At 47.5% G+C, this 19751-nt stretch overlaps 1 protein-coding gene across 2 annotated transcripts in view; it reads left to right on the plus strand.

The window, feature by feature from the left end:
* Positions 1-10155: 10155 nt before the first annotated feature.
* Positions 10156-19751, plus strand: part of LOC116950145 (calcium-binding protein 7) — a 99179-nt gene continuing 89583 nt past the window's right edge. For both annotated transcript variants that reach the window (XM_032967659.2, XM_032967661.2), the window contains exon 1: positions 10156-10895. The gene's annotated coding sequence lies outside the window, so the exon portion shown is untranslated. The remainder of the gene's footprint in view (positions 10896-19751) is intronic.

Raw genomic sequence — 19751 nt, forward strand, 5'->3', positions numbered from 1 at the left:
AATTGCCTTCAGCTTAAACAATGAGGAGGATATCTCACAACTACAAACCCCAATTACTGCACATTACCTTGGCGTGTTTGTGTGTGTGTTTGGGCGGGAAATCACACGCGAATGTTTAAAAGGTATTCAAGCATTATGTACACATATGTGTATAATACATCGGGCAAGCATCCCAGTGCAATACCATCCTAACAACTAATCTTGAGACCCAGTGAGGATTTCCCAGATAAATAAAGGACATTACAGTAGTAGTATTATTATTGTGAATCGGTTTTGGGCTCGGGTACCAACATATACACACAATTGTGATTAAAACCACAGTACTCTATACTCGTTTGGAGGCATAGTTAATATTCTAAATTGTATGCGATTAGTTGATAGCACGTGTGTGTGTGTATTTATTGATGTGTGATGATGGAGAGCGGTGGTGTAGCGGTTAGCGCGCCGCCCTATGAACCCGGCGACCCGAGTTCGATTCACCGCTCACGGCCAACACCGGTGATGGTTATTTGAACCAATTCCTGACGCAGCTTCAAATGAGTACCTGGGTACGATGCATAAACATCGCCTCGAGGGATACAAATGCGACTGGGCGTTGTTGCTGGCCACCCCACCACCTCGTCCGCGGTGCCGAGGGTTCAGAGGTGTTGCTCGCTAACAGTACTTGCCCCGGCTGTCCGCTCAGACTAACACGGGGAGATGTTTTCGTCGTTTTTTACTTCTTTGTGCGCGCGCGTGCGTGTGTGTATGTGATTGTAAGGCAAGAAGAGACGCCTGGCCGTGGAGGCTTGACCATACATCTCCACTCCCTCGTGTGTCTTATCAGGTGCTGGCGAACAGTACTTTGCCTGCGGGGGGTGGATCGTTGTGTTTGATTGCGCCCGTGTGGTCATGTGCCCTGGTGGTTCTGGCTATTGGGGCTGTGTGGGTTGCGAGGGTTCGCTGGTTTGGTGACCGTCAGCACACCCAGTGATCCTGGGGGGGGGGGGGGGGCGTTGAAGACGCCGTATGACAATAGTTTGCAAGCGTTAGCCACCTCGTGTGCGTTACCGTGCCACAACAACATTACACATCGTAATATTTGGGGGGAGGAGACTGGTGGCACAGCGGTGAGCGCACTTCACGGCTAACCTGGCGAACTGAGTTTAATTCAAGGACCAAGGCTAACATCAGTGGCGAGTGATATCTGAATCGATCTTGCCCCTCCCCCCTCTCCCCTTGACCAACATGCACTAACCGGTATGGTAAAGTATGGTCGAAGAGCCCTCATGACCGACACGGCGTGGGGGAGCTTTTATTCAGCTCTGAATTAAAAAATTTTTGCCGTGAATCCATATTTATTTTACTTTCAACCTAATCATCAGTCACGCGCAATCCACCGCTGGATGAAGGCCTCCTCAATGTGCCACACCACCTCTTACGATCCTGCGATCCACCCAGGCCCCATGCACACACAACACACTGATCTTATCTCCTACATCCACTGCGCGTCATCGTCCTCTCGGACGCGTTCCGTCCCTTGGCTGCAACTCCTTTATTATTCTTGACCACCATCCATCATCCCTTCCGTTGAGGCGTCCTACCCATGCCCACTTTACTTAATAGTTTGAATTTCTGGCATGAACCAACATATCTTCTCGATTTCCACGTGTCCTTCATTCTGTCCCTCAATGTTATTCCGAGCATAATTCCACGCTTCTTCGGAGCGCTTTTCAGAATTTGTTTCGATATTTTCCGTGAATAACCGTGTTTCTGAACCCACGCGTCAAACGCGGAGGAGTTTTGCGCTGATTAAACACATCCGGCTGTGGACACACACTGAGATGGATATAATCACGATCCAGTTTCGGCTGTCCAGAAACACTCCACCCTGCTCTCGTCCACCTCTTTATTTAATAATTGTGATGTCTGCCCGCTTTCAATCGCTGCCCTAGCCGCACACACACACACACCGAGACGCTGGTGCCAGGTTAGGTTCACGCACACACACAGAGTCTGCTGCGTTCCAGGTGAGTCCCTTCGATAGACATCTCCACCTGTGTAGTGAACTTTGCTGCGCGTGGTCTGCGATTTTCTCATTTATCCTCAGCACGACTTTGCAGCCTTTTCTCCTCGGCTCTTGGAACATTTCCCTGAAGTTCATTCCAATTTTGACGCTACAACCAACTATCTCATCGGCGTATCCGAGACAGCTTACAATGAGGGAAAAAAGTATTTCATCCCCTGCTGATTTTGTACGTTTGCCCACTAACAAAGAAATGATCAGTCTATAATTTTAATGGTAGGTTTATTTGAACAGTGAGAGACAGAATAACAACAAAAAAATCCAGAAAAACGCATGTCAAAAATGTTATAAATTGATTTGCATTTTAATGAGGGAAATAAGTATTTGACCCCTCTGCAAAACATGACTTAGTACTTGGTGGCAAAACCCTTGTTGGCAATCACAGAGGTCAGACGTTTCTTATAGTTGGCCACCAGATTTGCACACATCTCAGGAGGGATTTTGTCCCACTCCTCTTTGCAAATCTTCTCCAAGTCATTAAGGTTTCGAGGCTGACGTTTGGCAACTCGAACCTTCAGCTCCCTCCATAGATTTTCTATGGGATTAAGGTCTGGAGACTGGCTAGGCCTCTCGAGGACCTTAATGTGCTTCTTCTTGAGCCACTCCTTTGTTGCCTTGGCCGTGTGTTTTGGGGCATTGTCATGCTGGAATACCCATCCACGACCCATTTCAATGCCCTGGCTGAGGGAAGGAGGTTCTCACCCAAGATTTGACGGTACATGGCCCCGTCCATCCTCTCTTTGATGCGGTGAAGTTGTCATGTCCCCTTAGCAGAAAAACACCCCCAAAGCATAATGTTCCACCTCCATGTTTGACGGTAGGGATTGTGTTCTTGGGGTCATAGGCAGCATTCCTCCTCCAAACACGGCGAGTTGAGTTGATGCCAAAGAGCTCCATTTTGGTCTCATCTGACCACAACACTTTCACCCAGTTGTCCTCTGAATCATTCAGATGTTCATTGGCAAACTTTAGACGGGCATGTATATGTGCTTTCTTGAGCAGGGGGACCTTGCGGGCGCTGCAGGATTTCAGTCCTTCACGGCATAGTGTGTTACCAATTGTTTTATTGGTGATTATGGTCCCAGCTGCCTTGAGATCATTGAAAACATCATTCCGTGTAGTTCTGGGCTGATTCCTCACCGTTCTTATGATCATTGCAACTCCACGAGGTGAGATCTTGCATGGAGCCCCAGGCCGAGGGAGATTGACAGTTCTTTTGTGTTTCTTCCATTAGCGAATAATCGCACCAACTGTTGTCACCTTCTTCTTTGGTTCTTTCGGTAAAGTCACGTAGAATGAGAATAAAATAATAAATTGATAAAATAAAATAACACAATAATATTCTCACGACGTTTCGACACCTTCTCACCAAGCTGCTTGGCAATGGTCTTGTAGCCCATTCCAGCCTTGTGTAGGTCTACCATCTTGTCCCTGACATCCTTGGAGAGCTCTTTGGTCTTGGCCACGGTGGAGAGTTTGGAATCTGATTGATTGATTGCTTCTGTCGACAGGTGTCTTTTATACAGGTAACAAGCTGAGATTAGGAACACTCCCTTTAAGAGTGTGCTCCTAATCTCAGCTCGTTACCTGTATAAAAGACATTTGGGAGCCAGAAATCTTTCTGATTGAGAGGGGGTCAAATACTTATTTCCCTCATTAAAATGCAAATAAATGCATAACATTTTTGACATGCGTTTTTCTGGATTTTGTTGTTGTTATTCTGTCTCTCACTGTTCAAATAAATCTACCATTAAAATTATAGACTGAACATTTCTTTTGTCAGTGGGCAAACGTACAAAATCAGCAGGGGATCAAATACTTTGTTTTCCTCACTGTATGTTTTCTCCACCGAATGTGTATCCCCTTGTTTCTGCAGTCCAATTTCTGGAAACGGTCTTCGATTGTTGTGAATAACTTTGGTGAAAGCGCGTACATTTGTTAAAATGTCTGTCGGTACCTTCTTCATGTATTCTTTGTGTGGCTGCTCTAATTTTTGAACATGGGTCGTGTTATATCTAAATACATATTTTTTTTACTCGGGCATTGATTTGTAAGAGCTTGAATGATTATGGTAATTGACCGTCATTGTTCATGTACATATTATGATCAGGGGTGCTGTGTGTGCTCCATGGTAGGGACACTTTGATGAACCCTCTTCACTGGCACATGGCCCTGCCTGTGGTTAACAGGCTTGAGAGCCTTGTACACCCCCAGTAGCTGTACTGGATTGGAGCGCCTATACCAGTCGGGTAACACGGCAAGACGTGAGACCAAACGTTGCTCTCTCCACCAACCCACATTCACGGGCATGGTGAAGTATGGCCAAGCAACTCATCCCCAGCCATTACCGTTGCGCTTAAACCACAGACCCCAGTCCCCAGCGATCTCTGAGTCCACAAAAATGGTGTCAGCTGTGAAGGTGAAAGAGCAGAGAGGTGCTAGGAATCACCGGATACGGTGGACAAGGGGACAACTCCAAGTTTCTGAATGGTGGCAACCTTTCTAGTACGGAGAGTTTATAATGATTGTGGAGTGGGATTTTTGATTTCTTCGGAAATCAAAAATCTAGTTTTAGGGTTCAATAATTCATCTGATGAGAGTGACCAGCTCACACTAATGCTCTCAAACCACTACAAGTTGCGTTGCATTCAAGTATTTGCTCCAATAACACACCACAATGAATGCGCGTGGGCCAAATGTATGAGGAAACTAACCAACTACGAAATTAGAGTAAAGCGCATTTGAACATCTTACTTGAAGACCTTCATGCAAAAGTAGGTCAAAGATGCAGGGACGAGATATCTCGATTGACGAGTTCGGCGCTTGGGTGGAGAGATGATGGGGGCGAGCGTCTGCTCGAGATGACAACCGTCAAAGGCATGACGAAGTGAAAATATTTTTTTGGAGAAATAATTTCGGAAAAGGACGTGAAAAAAAATCTCAAATGGTGACATCAGGACCAAGATTGACGTGGATTTCATTGGCAAACCCCAGCTCGTCAAATAGACCGCTCCTCCGTCCTCAACAAAGTCCAACGCAGAAGGCGATCAGAGAGACGGGTGGCGATGCAAAGTTGGCACTTCCAAGATGAACCATAGGGGAGGGTAAAGCGAAGTCCAAACAAGACCAAGATGGGGCACATTATACAGATCCAGCGCAGCACAACACTGATTGAAGATCTTGACTTAAAGCTTTCGTGATTACAGGCATTCATACTCGTTGGGTCTTTCGGTAAAGTCACGTAGATAGAAAAATGATAAAATAAAATAAAAATCACGACGTTTCGATCGCAACACCGTCTTCCTGCCTCAGCAGTCCGCCTGCTGTATTTTTTTCACCTGAAGACGATTGCTTGTGTTGCGATCGAAACGTGATTTTTTTTATCTACGTGACTTTACCGAAAAACCCACAGAGTACTGATTGAAGATTTTGCAAGCAATGGGAGCTTGGAGGCAGGGTGGCGTAGACGATTGAAAGTTCACAAATGCCAGTATTTGAGGACAGTGTTGGAAGCATCATTCAGGAAAGAGACGAGTCTTGAAAATTTAGCGGAGGAATTTTGTACCACTGATCTCGACAACGAACAACGTTCACGTAGCGCATGAATGAAGACCGACGATCTCGACGAAGAGAGGAGGCAGCTCTGGATATGATGCCCTTCGCGGCACGGTGAGGGAGAAAGTTCGTGGAGCCAGTGGTATAACTGGACATTGTTAAACAACGGGAACCTCTGTGCGCTTGTTCACGAAACATTTGTACGGAAAAAAATACTGCAATCACAAGACTGATGTCTCAAATCATTCCTTTGTTAAAACGGGGGCGATACATCAGACTTGGATGACTATAGTTCAATCAGCCTCTTATGGTCCACGTATAAATTGCGCACAGATATCATTGTAAACAGAATAATAGACGGATGGACAAACCAACGGAACAAGTGGAGTATTTAACTTTAATAACCTTGGTGATACCAGTAGCACTTTCTCTTACTGCGGTGGGGACAAAAAAACCCTCTATGCGCAGGAGTCGAAATACTCAAATGCAACACACGACTTAAAACAAAGGCACTCTTTTAGTCTTATCTACTCATAGGGGGCAAGTAATGTTTGCGAGCACCTATTAAGGCCGATATGCACGTTGAACTTCTTTCGCACCGTATGTAGCCATACCGCGCTAATCGGATGTGCGGGTGAAGGATGACAAACTAAACACAGAAAAAGAGTTCTAAAGAAAACTGTTTTCTTCAGTCTAGATATCACACACTCGAGGGTGCTGTGGCCAGCACCATGCCACACCGTCTTCGTCCTTCCGAGTGCGTACGGGATGGTCACGCACCCCATCAGAAGGAAAGGTCTCATTTCAGGCCTCAGTGACCTCGGTGATGCCCAGCACAGGTTCCTAGCGGCCAGTGATATTGGCCATAATTTTTATGTGATGTACCCATATCAGCACACGCCCTGATGTGTCTTGCCACCTTGGTGTACTTCCCGCAGGACTCAAAAAGTGAACTAACACAATTACATAATCCTCTCACACAGCTTAAAGGTCGTGATTTGAACGTGGCTTTTTCACTCCAGCGCTGTCCTACCAGACAGTCTCGTCCCTTCACCTGATGAAGGCCGCTTGTGTTGTGGCCGAAACGTCGTGAGAATATTATTGTGTTATTTTATTTTATCAATTTATTATTTTATTCTCATTCTACGTGACTTTACCGAAAGAACCAAAGAAGAAAAAATAATAGGTTTAACGCTTTCTGGCAATAAAAAAACAGGTGTTAAGATGTTCAAATACCAAATAGACATCTTTCGCAAGGAATCAAGTACTGCATTACCACACGTACATGTGGCAAAACGTGCAATGAAACTAGTAATATATAGATTTTTTTTATATATAATATATGGATTGTCTTTGAAACTGTTTTACACGTAGTAGGCTTTCGTGACCAATATCATATAGGGTTTTTTGGGGGGTGAGGTCGCGTAAATATAAATGTATCGTTAAACCCGCCACCACCCGACACAGCCAATTAGTAAGGTTTGTCGTGTAAACTAGTAACGAATTGGCGTATTATGTTTACGTGACAAACCTTACTAAATTGGCTGTGTCGGGTGGTGGCGAGCTTAACGACACATTTATATACTTACGCGATATAACCCAAAAAGAAACCCCTCTATAATCTTGAACACCGATTGCCCTACAACTACAGCCTTCTTTGGGGCCTCGTTACACTACCAGTGTCAGACCAGAGACCAATACCAAATAGGCGAACAGCACAAAGACAATGCACGCGTCAGAGCATTTATAGCTTGGGATGATCAGCTACGACATGGGGATACCTTTTCAAACAATTATAATTATTATTACTAGAAGATTATTTCGGGCCCCGTGAGGCTTTCAACTCCTAGGCCCCACGGATGGCTTGGGGCCTTCAACGAGTAACAATCTAAACTACTCCCAAGTAAGAAACATTAAAATGACCGTAACATTAAGGAATGTTATTAAAGTATCAACCAGTGCTATATATATAATATAAACAAATTCACGGACACCATTAGAAACCTCATTTGCCAGTAACAAAATATGATAATTGTTTTTTTACCCTTTTATCTGGCAACAAAAGTGACGCCTTTTTTTACAAGCAGTCATGTTTACATTGACCACAATACCTGCGGTCAGAACGCAAACAAAAAACAACAACTCTGATAATGTATGCACTGTCCTTGAAATTGATTGGTCCACACCCGAGACAGCTTTCTTTAGAGCCTCGTCTCACATGGTGTTGGACCAGAAGACGCCAAAAGGCGCACAGCTCAAAGGCAATGCACCATCAGAGTATGAGAGCTCGGGGTAAGCATTTACACCATTGGAAACCTCTTTGCCAGTAACAAAATATGATAATTGCTTACCCCGAGCTCTCATACTCTGATGGTGCATTGCCTTTGAGTTGTGCGCCTTTTGGCGTCTTCTGGTCCAACACCATGTGAGACGAGGCTCTAAAGAAAGCTGTCTCGGGTGTGGACCAATCAATTTCAAGGACAGTGCATACATTATCAGAGTTGTTTTTTGTTTGCGTTCCGACCGCAGGTATTGTGGTCAATGTAAACATGGCTCCTTGTAAAAAAGGTGTCAGTTTTGTTGCCAGATAAAAGGGTAAAAAACCAATCATCATATTTTGTTACTGGCAAATGAGGTTTCCAATGGTGTAAATTCTTACCCCGAGCTCTCATACTCTGATGGTGCATTGCCTTTGAGTTGTGCGCCTTTTGGCGTCTTCTGGTCCAACACCATGTGAGACGAGGCTCTAAAGAAAGCTGTCTCGGGTGTGGACCAATCAATTTCAAGGACAGTGCATACATTATCAGAGTTGTTGTTTTTTGTTTGCGTTCTGACCGCAGGTATTGTGGTCAGTGTAAACATGACTCCTTGTAAAAAAGGCGTCAGTTTTGTTGCCAGATAAAAGGGTAAAAAACCAATTATCAAATTCACGGACGTTCTAGGAACGTTGCACGGTGGAGTCGAGGGAGATGGGTCGTGATGAAGAGGTTCAGTGCCGTAAATCTATCCACGGTGACCCTTAGATAGGGCGTCGTAAAACGTGTTCCGCACCGTCGTAAAGCGAGTGTGTAAATGTTTCCCCAAACTTGAAAACTTGTGAAAGTTATATTTTTTTAAACTAACATTATTTTTTGTTAAGATAGAATCAATGCTTGATCGAATATAAACGTTTCACTTATGTTACACGCTCAAAAAAAATGGTTTAAGAAGTTACAACAATTCGGGACAGACAGAGTAAGCGACAAACTCTCACTTGCTTCATTATAGTAGTATGATGAGTACAATAATAATTATTATTAACTCGTAGATAACTCGTTGCTCTTTAATGGAAAAAAATATATACAGCTGTATCTTTCATATTCTTCTCACAATGCTGTACTCGGAGCCGTAAGAGTAATGGTTTCAGTTATGTCATTAAACAGCCAAGATTTACTTTTTTATATTCTCAAGGATTGAAATATTGTAAAAGGTTTTTACCCTTTTAGCTGCCACAAAAACTGAATACCTTTATACAAGGGATCATGTTTGCAATAACCACAATACAAGCTGTCAAAAATGCAAAAAAAAGAGACAACTCTGATAATGATATGCACTGTTTGCATTTTTGACTGCTTGTATTATGGTTATTACAAAACATGATCCCTTGTATAAAGGTGTCAGTTTTTGTGCCAGCTAAAAGAGTGAAAACCTATTACTATATCTTGTTACTGGCAAAGGAGGTCTCATAATGATTGAAATCTTATCCGAGAAAAATAATGAAATTAATAGGACCACACAATCTTAAGTTTTATTACGTAATTTTACCGAATAGAACCAAAGAGTATGGATCCTTGCAGTCACGAAAGCTTTAAATCTAGAATTCTTAAGTTTGAGAAATGTTAAATGAACCGTGTCAGTCATTTGTATTCGTTAAAGTCGCACGTATTCGGTGTCGCCATCTATTAGATGTATTCCAAACTCCTTAAAATGTTACAAGGAAAATGCCGTTCAGCCAGCTACCCAGCTAGCTTCGCTGGCGACGACCCACAGCAACTACTAAACAGCGACGTTATCGCCGGGGTAGACAGCTCGGAAACTTGAGGCATAGATTATTATTATATCTCAATAGCCGTGTGAACTGTATTTTACTTCCACAGAACTCTACAGTTTCACGCCAGCGCCGCCGCCGCCGGTGATTTATCAATTCGCTCGTTGAATGAGCCTTGATTTTAATATGAGACCCGCAATTCCCACTACCACCAACTCGACACTTGTCCCAAGGACCTCTCAAGTCACGCCTAAACAACCCCCACGCATCTTCTTAAAAAAAGAACGTGAAATTGGATTCGGATCGTCTGCATGCCTTCAATCTGATGGTGCAAAAAAATAATGCCATTGCCCATGGCTGTCACGACGTAGCCAAAAGGTGGTCGAACAATGGATTATTGAAGCCATCTGCGCAGAGAATTCAGTACTACGCCTCCCCCCCGCCTCGTATCCTTTGATTCTCTGGTTTCCTCGCACACGAAACCAAACATTAATGGATTTGACCGCACATCTCCCCGATGCAGGAGGAGGACCCCTCTTGCAAAAAGAAGCAATGGGACTCAGTCGGGATTTCTTGTGTAAACAAAGGACATTGCTGTAGTAGTAGTAGTAAGAATAATAATAATATTATCATTATAATAAATAGACCTCGCCGAATGGTGGAGGTGCATTCGTGAACATAAACGGTTAAATGGGCAGCTGCTACTCGCGGCACAGCGACAAAGGTCTGGGGCTGGTGGCCGCTCAACCCTCCCCGGCAGGGTGCCGCTCGGCGCCTCGTCTGTCGCCCCCGCCGCCACGTTCGTCTCGTCCGCGCCGGTGGCGGTGACGGTGTCGGTGTCAGCTCTGGAGGCGCTGAGAGTCCGCGCGCGGCCGCGCTCCGTGACGCTCGCAGCGGCTGTTAGCGGACGGGAGGTGCGGGCGGTGAAACGGAGGAACGGCGAAGGGTGGAGGAACCATGCGCGCGGCAGCTCCGGATTCCGGGACGATTTCTCGAACGCATCGACGGCATCTCGCAGCGAGCTAGAGACGCGGCCGTCGCGTCTCGCCTGAGCTCCTGCCGCGTAACAAGGTGGTGGGGGGGGGGGGCACAGAGAAGCTACCGAGACGAAGCAGCAAGTGTGTGTGTGTGTGTCTCTCCCTCTCTCTCTCTCTCGCGCTCTCGTCCGCATCTCCGGGAGCCGGCGGCACAGCCATCCCGGGACTTTAACGGAAGCCAAGACGCAGAGGAAAATAACAGAGGGATAAGGTGAGCGAGGATCTGTCTGCGTTGCTCCGTGTAGTTGCGATTTTGCCCGCTGCTGCGCGCGAATCTGTTGCCCGTCCGTCCGTCCGTGTGTGTGTCTGCGCGCAAGATCGCAGGACTGATTGTGTTTCAACAGGCGTCTCCTTTCTAAGATAGCAATTTTTTTTCCTTTCTCTCCATCCCTCTCGTCTGCACGCGCCAGGCAACGAGCGTGCCTCGTTGCGTGTCGTGATGGTGATGAGATGGCAAATTGTTCTAAATTTGTAGGGGGGGGGGAGGGAGGGAGGCTATGAAAGTGTGGATGTGTGCTTTGTGTGTTGTTCTCGCCGTCGTCGTTGTCGTCGTCGTTGTTGTTGTTGTTGTAGGCGTGCGTATTTCTCGCATTTACGCGGACGCGTGCCGTAACCCACGATCGCGGTTTGTGCGCCTGCCTCTGAGGTTCACGGATCTCCGGTTCGAGAGTCCCGTCCGGGTTCCGTTTGCCAATTCCAAAGGCACCGCGGCGTGCTCGACGCGCGATCCGTGTTGCTGATGCGTGCCGAGGTGAAGGTGGCGCTCGGCCGTAATTCCGTACTCCTAATGCGGTGGGTAATTGTTAATTTCGCTGAGAGTAATCACGACATAAACCCACCCATGTATGCTTGTCGTTACCAGGCGCCACTCTTGAAATGCACCCGGAACAGACGATCGCAGGGCGATGTTCGGTCTACAACGTTTCGTTTTTGTTGTTTCACATACAGATCTATTGTTTGTGCGTCTCTAAGCAGGAATGAATACGGTTGCAGACTCTGTGAAATTGCTCACATCCGTGGGTACAAAATGAGGGAGCTTTTCTGTTGTGCGGCTCAGGTAGAATGCGCATTGGGACGACCTGTACAGTCGTGAGTGAAGGCGCCCGTGCTGTCGGATGGCTGTTGCCGAGGATGTCTGTAGCCTGCTTGGTGTTTGTGTGTGCGTGTGGTCCCGACACGTGTGTGCATGCGCGGCGACACTCTGCGTTACGTTAAACAGGTTAGTGCATTACTGTGGCTGCATCATTACCATCATCGTCATCAGCAGCAGCACAGTCATCGCTATCACCTACGTCTTATTATACATCATTGTCCTCCACTTCATCATCATCATCACCCTCATCATCATCCCCAGCATCATCATCAGTATCCACCACATCAATGTTACCATCAACACCACCATCATCCTCATCAATTATCAGAGTTATCATCATCCTTGTCGTGACAATAATACATTTGTATCGTCGTTGGTTTGAGATGTAGCAATTAAGCGCGCAATAGATGCAAACTCGTATGATACGAGTGGCTGTGCCGTCTTCACCGTTTCTCTCCCCGGTGTCCCCGTGCACGCGTTTCTGTCCCTGGCTGCCCAAATCTGTCCGGAGCTCTTCACCACAGCTTGTCATTCCGTGCAGTGCCAGTGTCCAGCAGCACACACACACACATCCACGTGCTTGTTCTGAATAGTGAGCGTGATGCCGCATGTTCACGTGTATTGCCCCAAGCGATGCGCCTCTTCGAGTTATTCCGTGGGCGGCTCTCTACCCAGGCAAACTCCACGAGCTTGTTCCCATTTTTACGATATCTTTAGCGGAGTGACCATACTTTTTCACACGCGTGTCATATATATATACGATGACCGTCACGTGTTGCGTACGTGAAATGAATGGCACCTGTGTACACTACATTGATGCCATCAACTCACTATCGAATAGTCTAAAGTGTAAATACAAATCTGGTGGATGCTACGCACTAGTCCCTACCAGAGTCGACAAACATTGGCATCAATTTGTGGAAAGTCAGAGGACGTCGTCTCTTCACGAGACTGCCCTCCACCCCCGCCGTGGGAATGTGGAATTCCCACCGTTGGCTGAGGGCCAGCAATGCAAATGAGCCTTGTCTCGCTGCTCGTGTGCGCAGTGAGCCACTTGACGTTTGAACTTGACTCTGCCTGAAACTTGTCGTCGTTATCGAATATTTTATTTATCACCACGTAAGAGTCAAATAATATTCATGGCATCAGAGTTTGTTTAAGCAGACAACCCCCCTGCCTTCTCTGAGTCTCGTCAGCAGAGCGTGGACTGTTGAACGCATCTTGATAAGCTGTCCGATCTTATATTTGTATATCGGCCAGATCAATCGAGACACCATGGACCATATAGTAAACCACCGTAGTCTGCGCTCCTTCAACAGAAAAGGAATCGCAAAACTCCAGGAACTCTCTCTCCCTAAATCCCCCTCCGCGTGGCCAGCAGACCTCGACACTGGCATTTAAGCTCCCGAAGTTATCGCTGCCATCATGCTCAGGAAGAGAAGAGTGCCAACACTCTGGGCCATTGAGAACAGAGAACAGCAACGTGGCACAGGACATGTGTTTGTGCGGTAGATGTGCGCGCCGGCGTCTCGGATTTGCGTGATGCATCTCGCACTATCCACATGCTCTGGGGGCAGCGGGGTCGTTCAGGGTCGGCGTTCAACGATTCGCGCTCACTCACGATGCAGGGTCGCGAATTAATTTCATAAAATAAAGAATCGATTCTTTTTTAATGCTGTAATTTGTGTTAATATAGCGGCCTCTATCGGCTAGAGTGAGTCACTTGAACCCACTTACGTACAACATCGATTCTCACACACTCTGTCCAATGCATATATCCTGAGCTTAATAATCGTTATAATTAGATGAATCGATGTTTTGCTCCCCTCTTAGATTTTGGTCATCACACAGGCATGCATCACACATTCCTTGCATCACACGCTGCTGCATCACGCCCTGCTGCATCACACATTCTTTGCATCACATCCTGCTGCATCACACCCTGCTGCATCACACACTTCCTTGCATCACATCCTGCTGCATCACACACTTCCTTGCATCACATCCTGCTGCATCACACCCTGCTGCATCACACACTTCCTTGCATCGCATCCTGCTGCATCACACCCTGCTGCATCACACACTTCCTTGCATCACATCCTGCTGCATCACACCCTGCTGCATCACACCCTGCTGCATCACACCCTGCTGCATCACACACTTCCTTGCATCACACCCTGCTGCATCACACCCTGCTGCATCACATCCTGCTGCATCACACACTTCCTTGCATCACAGACATCCTTTCATCACACCCTGCTGCATCACACATCCCTTGCATCACACCCTCCTGCATCACACCCTGCTGCATCACACATCTCTTGCATCACGTCCTGCTGCATCACGCCCTGCTGCATCACACACTTCCTTACATCACACGCCCCGCTGCATCACACACCGATGCATCATCACACACGCGTGGAGCGTACAGCATTGGCCACGGGGTGTCCGTGCAGTCGCATATTTACCCAGGCGAGGGTCGCGTGGCTCGCCGATCACAGCACAGCACTCACGCGCCCTCTCCCCGTTATGAAATGTTTCGTTCGCCAGACGAGGTCATCCATTCGTGGCCCATAATTTGTACACATTTGCCTTGACGAATGAAAAAATGTAAGGGCCTTTGGCAATCCGCAACCGGGTGATGGCCTCCTAACGCCGTGGTTGTTTGACCGCATACTTCACCGGGCTGGGCATGGGGGGTTGGCGGTGAAGGGTTGTGGCTCCTCGCTGACCTTAAACCATGGCCGGGAATCAAACCCTGAGGCCGCCGGATCACGGCGCAGTGCGCCTGCCTCCTGCCGCCTGACGGCTCGCCCACTTTTTGGTTTTCTGTTTTACGAAATGACAAGGTCGAAGCGCAACCCCGCAATCGTTTGCTACACGGTCCCGTTGGTGGAAGGGCCTCCGCATTAGAGCGAACTCGAGCAGGAGGGAGTGGGGGGGGTGCTTGTTCTACTCTTCCGCGTTCAACCAGACGTTGTTGGGTGAAGGTGCGGCATGCCCACACTTTACAACCACCACCACCGCCACCACGCGACCTGCCACCGATCGACTGCCCAATGTCAGCTGCTGGCTGGACAGAGGTGCGGGCGATGAGCAACCTCCTCATGTCACAACTGCCGCGCCGGGAAATCGAATCGAACCGGCGACTTCTCAATTATCGTGGGTTCCTTTTTGTAGGCCAACCGGTTTCCAAGACAGCGCCCGTATGTTATCAGAGCAACGCTCTGTTTGCATGTTCACCACGCGTACTGTGTGTGGTTAATGCAGATTTGATTCCTTGCAAAATGTCTCTATTTGGTGTCCGAACATCTCAACGTCTGTTTTATTGGCAGAAAATATAAAACCTGTTCTTATTTTTCAGACTTCTCAATTGCAAGTCCAGTGTTTTACTAACCGTCACGGGGACGGCAAACTGCCCGTTTTACGAATAACTCTCTCTGTTTTGTTTAAACAATTGGAAACTTTATAATAATTGGCAGAGCACCACACAGCAGGGCCGTATGTGTTTAGCCTACTCGGGATGGCGGGCTGAGTTTGAGAGTTTGCTTGTGCTGAATCAATTGCTGCTGAAAAAAAATGAATCTCACTCCCAGAAGAGGGTGCGTTGGGCCGATTGGGTCGTGGAACAAATACTTAACACGTGTCTGTGGAGAGACGGATTATGGACATCAATATTGACGAGACGTTGTCTGCTCATCTCCGACGGGGCGATGGCCGTTAGCTAGGCCCCCTATTGTGACGCGCACGGAGGATGGTGTTGATCGGATCAATTCAGTCCCCAGCTTTCTCTGTGACCCTGTGCTGCTGCTGCTGACTACGCAGTAGTAGCAGTAGCAGCAGCAGCAGCAGCTCGTGACAGTATTCGGGCCGAGTCTACCTAAAGCGTGCTCGCTTCAGATAGCAGCTACCACTTGGTGTCCGTGACCTGGAATCGAACCAGGATCGTAGGATGGCGGCGGAGGCAGTTTCCTCCACTAGTTCCCACGTTGGATGTCCCGCGGTATATTTATTAGGGGGCGTTAAACAATAGCCGGTAGACCGGTTAGCGTTTTAAAAATCGATTACCGGTTAAGAAAAGGAGGAACCGGTTTTATACCCGAGTTATTTTCTTTATGCCGCTAATGGAGGGGGATTTTTTTTTTAAATCAGTAGCTCGTAGTGGACCTTTAACACGTACTTATGAAGGTACATTACTCGGTTCACTAATAATGGGGATATCTCAGTGTTTAGCCCAACACTTAAAGTTGAACTTTAGGCCGACCCTGCTCCATGACTGAAACTTACCAACCTCCTGGATGGCAGTAGCGTCACTTGTTGGTGATTCACGTGAGCAAATGTCCTGTTACCGGGTGTTTACTGTTACACGGGTAGAGGGTTTTACTATATACAGGGTGCTTCCAAAATGTGTTAACGCTTCTGAGAATGTGCAACAACAACAATACCACGAGAAGTGTGCCTCTGGGGCTCTGGAGAGACCACCTGGAAAAGATTCCAGGCACGCGTTGACAACGATGGCGAACAAGTGGAGACTCTTTGATTTCTTTGAAGCTATTGACATTACATTTGTTCATAATAAACGTTTTTGGGTTATATCGCGTTATTTTTAAATGTGTCGTAACCCTCCACCACCCGACACGGCCAATCAGTAAAAAAGTGTCACGTTGACAAAAGACAAAATAGTTCACTACTTTAGCCCACCGGTGTGTTGAAGAGTGACTCCACAACATATTTTTTACCATTTGTTATCATGTTCCAGTTGTATTATTGTCCGTTTCTTTTCCCATTAAAAAAACGATATGTCCCATATAAGTGTTCACATTGTTTTTTCAAGCACCCTGTATGTTGCGCGCGTGCCACGTGTGTCAGACCTCGAACCCGCCTGGGACGTTATAATTCACGTTCACATCACCCGGCTACTGCCCGCCTTACAAGCAAGCGTGGGACACGCGCGCTCCACGCACCTTCACAAACCCACGTCATCCGAAACCTTTGTAATGGTTACGCTATTTATAGCAACACGGAAAGTCATCACTGAGCGCCGTCGTGAGCAGGGACGAGAATGTCGAGGATGGGGGGGGGGGTGAAGGGAGAGAGGGAGAGGTTTTTTTTGTAAGTGGAATTAAAAGTTGATTCGCGAGTGATATTCGCAAGAGTCGCCCTGATGACACGGGCGTCGAGGCGGGTTAGAGCACGCACGCACGCTGGGTGTTAATAAGTGGTCGCGGTGCAGCCGCGTGTCGCCTCGCTTTGCTCAGCCACAGATTCACGGGGACAGCGTCCCGAACAGCACCACGGACAGCCGCGTCCACTTGGTACCCAAAGCCCTGTGCTGTGTCACCCCCTCCCCACCGCGCCCCAAACAAAGATAAAGATCCCCTGTATAGCCTTAACAATCTGTTGTTAGTGAGTAGCACCTACGAAGGTCGGCACGGCACACCAGGGGGTGGGTGGCCGACACCACGCACGGCCGCCTTTGTCTCCCCAGTGCTGATGTATACACACCGAACCAGGTACTCGTTTAAGGCTGAGTCGACCTCGCGGGAGATCCAGGACCGATTCAGATAATCGTCACTGGGTGTTGGCCGTAAGCGGGAATAGAAATTCTGGTCGCCGGGTTTGCAGTGCAGCGCGTTAACCGATGCGCCACCGCTCCCCCCCCCCCCCCCCCACACACACACAGTGCCCCCCACGCCATGCCCCCTACACACCGTGTCCGCCTCCCCCCGCATCACACGCTGTGCACCCCCCCCCCCCCCCCGCTCGTTCCACACTGGGCACCTGGACACGCACTGCCTGTGCCTGTAGCCTCGGACCTAATTCAGACCTCTCTGCTCGCACAATTATTGCGACCCATATTGACTCGGTTCGACGCCGATTGTGGATGGCCTTGGTATTCCATCCCTCAAATGACACCCTGGGAGATGTTGTAATCGCTGATTGGGTGGCAGCAGCAGCAGTAGCGGCGGCGGCGGCGGCGGTATTGTGTTGTGCTCACCGAATTGGGCCCGAATGCCAAGCGGCATCGAGCCTGGTTACTGTTTGGTATGGGAGAGTAAGTACCTGGAATACCAAGTTCCATGTCGGCGTCGGATGCGAGGTGGTCAGCAGATGGTATCACAGCAGCAGCGTTGAATCTGTTTTTAACACCTAGTGGGGCTTTCGCGATCAATATCGCAGTAAAAATATAAATGTGTTTGTTAAGCCCACCTTGTGGGTTTAATGTGTCGTTAAACCCGCCACCACCCGACACGTTTATATATTTACGCGATCTAAAACTACCAAAAACCTGTATTATGAGTGTTGAATCTATTTTTTTGTTGCGGAAGCTCTGAGCGTTACTCTGGGTAAGCCGTGGGGCTGTTTTCTCTTGGCACTCAGCTCACGACTCTCCTTAAGGAGAACCTCGAGTCTCGGTTTGGCTTCACCGAGAGAGACAATCCAGTGCATTGCTGTTATTATGTTAATCCGTGCGATGCAGTTTGCTATATATTTTTTTTAAGCTTATGATTTGGAATATTTCCACTGATGACCATAATGGTTTCTAACACCCATGTGTACTCATTGGTTTTTTCGGCTTTAATACTTTATTAACACCCATGTGTGTTTAGTTAATAGCTGTGTGGAGTGAATGCTGAACAAGAAAGAGAGTTTTATTATTATTATTACACGAATGTTAAACTAGTTTGCACATGTAGATATGCTCTTTTGCAGTATCTTTGTAGCGTTTGGTGGTCCACTGCTTTATACATTGAAGTGTGTACCGTTTTCTCTATGCTATTTGCATAAACACAAAGCGATATTCGGTATTATCCCATAATATCGGCAAGTCCTGTTCGCTGCATTACTGGAATCAATGCAGTGCGCTCACTAACCACTTCACCAACGCTGCCCACATATAATGCATAGAACGAACACCTCAATCGAGACGCGCACATCGCACCCCCTGTCTCTGACATTCCTCGAAGACGCTGGGTGGCGTAACCCCATCAACCGCATCAGATCATCAACAGGCTGATGTGCTCACATCTCCTGCATGAGTGGACAAATGAAAGATACGCGCCACAGCAGTGCGACTGTGGCCAAGAAACCCCGCATCTATGGACCGTATAGTAAACCACCGTAGGGGCCGTCCATAAATGACGTCACGCACCTAGGGGAGGGGGGGGGGGTCAGACATTTGTCACGATGTGTGACGAGGGGGGGGGTTGAGAAATGTGACGTCACATCAAAATGCGCAACTTTAAATAAATATAGACAACACGTTCTATTTAATCAAATAGACTTTTTAATACATGTTTTCTCCTACAACATCAGAGTGCAGCGCCGCATTAAATACGCACTACAATGACAATAGTTTAAAGCAATTTGAAGCATGTTTTTTTGGGGGGGGGCAGAGCTTTGTGACGTCATTTTTTGAGGGGGGGGTCTGACTTTTTGTGACGCCGTGTGACGATGGTCGGGGGGGGGGGGTCAAAAATCGTCCAAAATCACGTGACGTCATTTATGGACGGCCCCATAGTCTGCGCTCATTCAACGGAGGAGGAGCAGCAGATCCACACGAACTCTCTTGAAGCTCTCTTGTGGCAAGCAGACCTAGACACAGGCATTTTGCCTCTGCACATATTGCTGCCACCATACACAAGAATATAATATCTACATGTGGACGTATTGGGGGGTACACCGATGCAGCATTACACACCGGAACCTCATAAAACTGTTTAAAATCAGCATTTGAATCAGCAGATCGGTTGTATCGGGTCTTTAATTGACTCCGCAGCCAAGTTTGACGCGCGTCGAAGGTTTATTCAGTCTTATGAGTCTTGCAAAAAAAAGTCAATATTAACCGTTGATTTGGGTCCCGTTGAACCGAGGAGCCGACCGACCAAGTCTAGGGCACGTGGAGTCAAATGTTGTCCTTGGAACCACAGAGCCAGCCAATTGTCATCAGGCTGGGTGCTGCGATACGGCAAA

The sequence above is a fragment of the Petromyzon marinus genome, chromosome 38 (genome assembly GCF_048934315.1).
Source record: "Petromyzon marinus isolate PM22_M1 ecotype Great Lakes invasive population chromosome 38, UKy_Petmar_22M1.pri1.0, whole genome shotgun sequence".
Taxonomy (NCBI): Eukaryota; Metazoa; Chordata; class Hyperoartia; order Petromyzontiformes; family Petromyzontidae; genus Petromyzon; species Petromyzon marinus.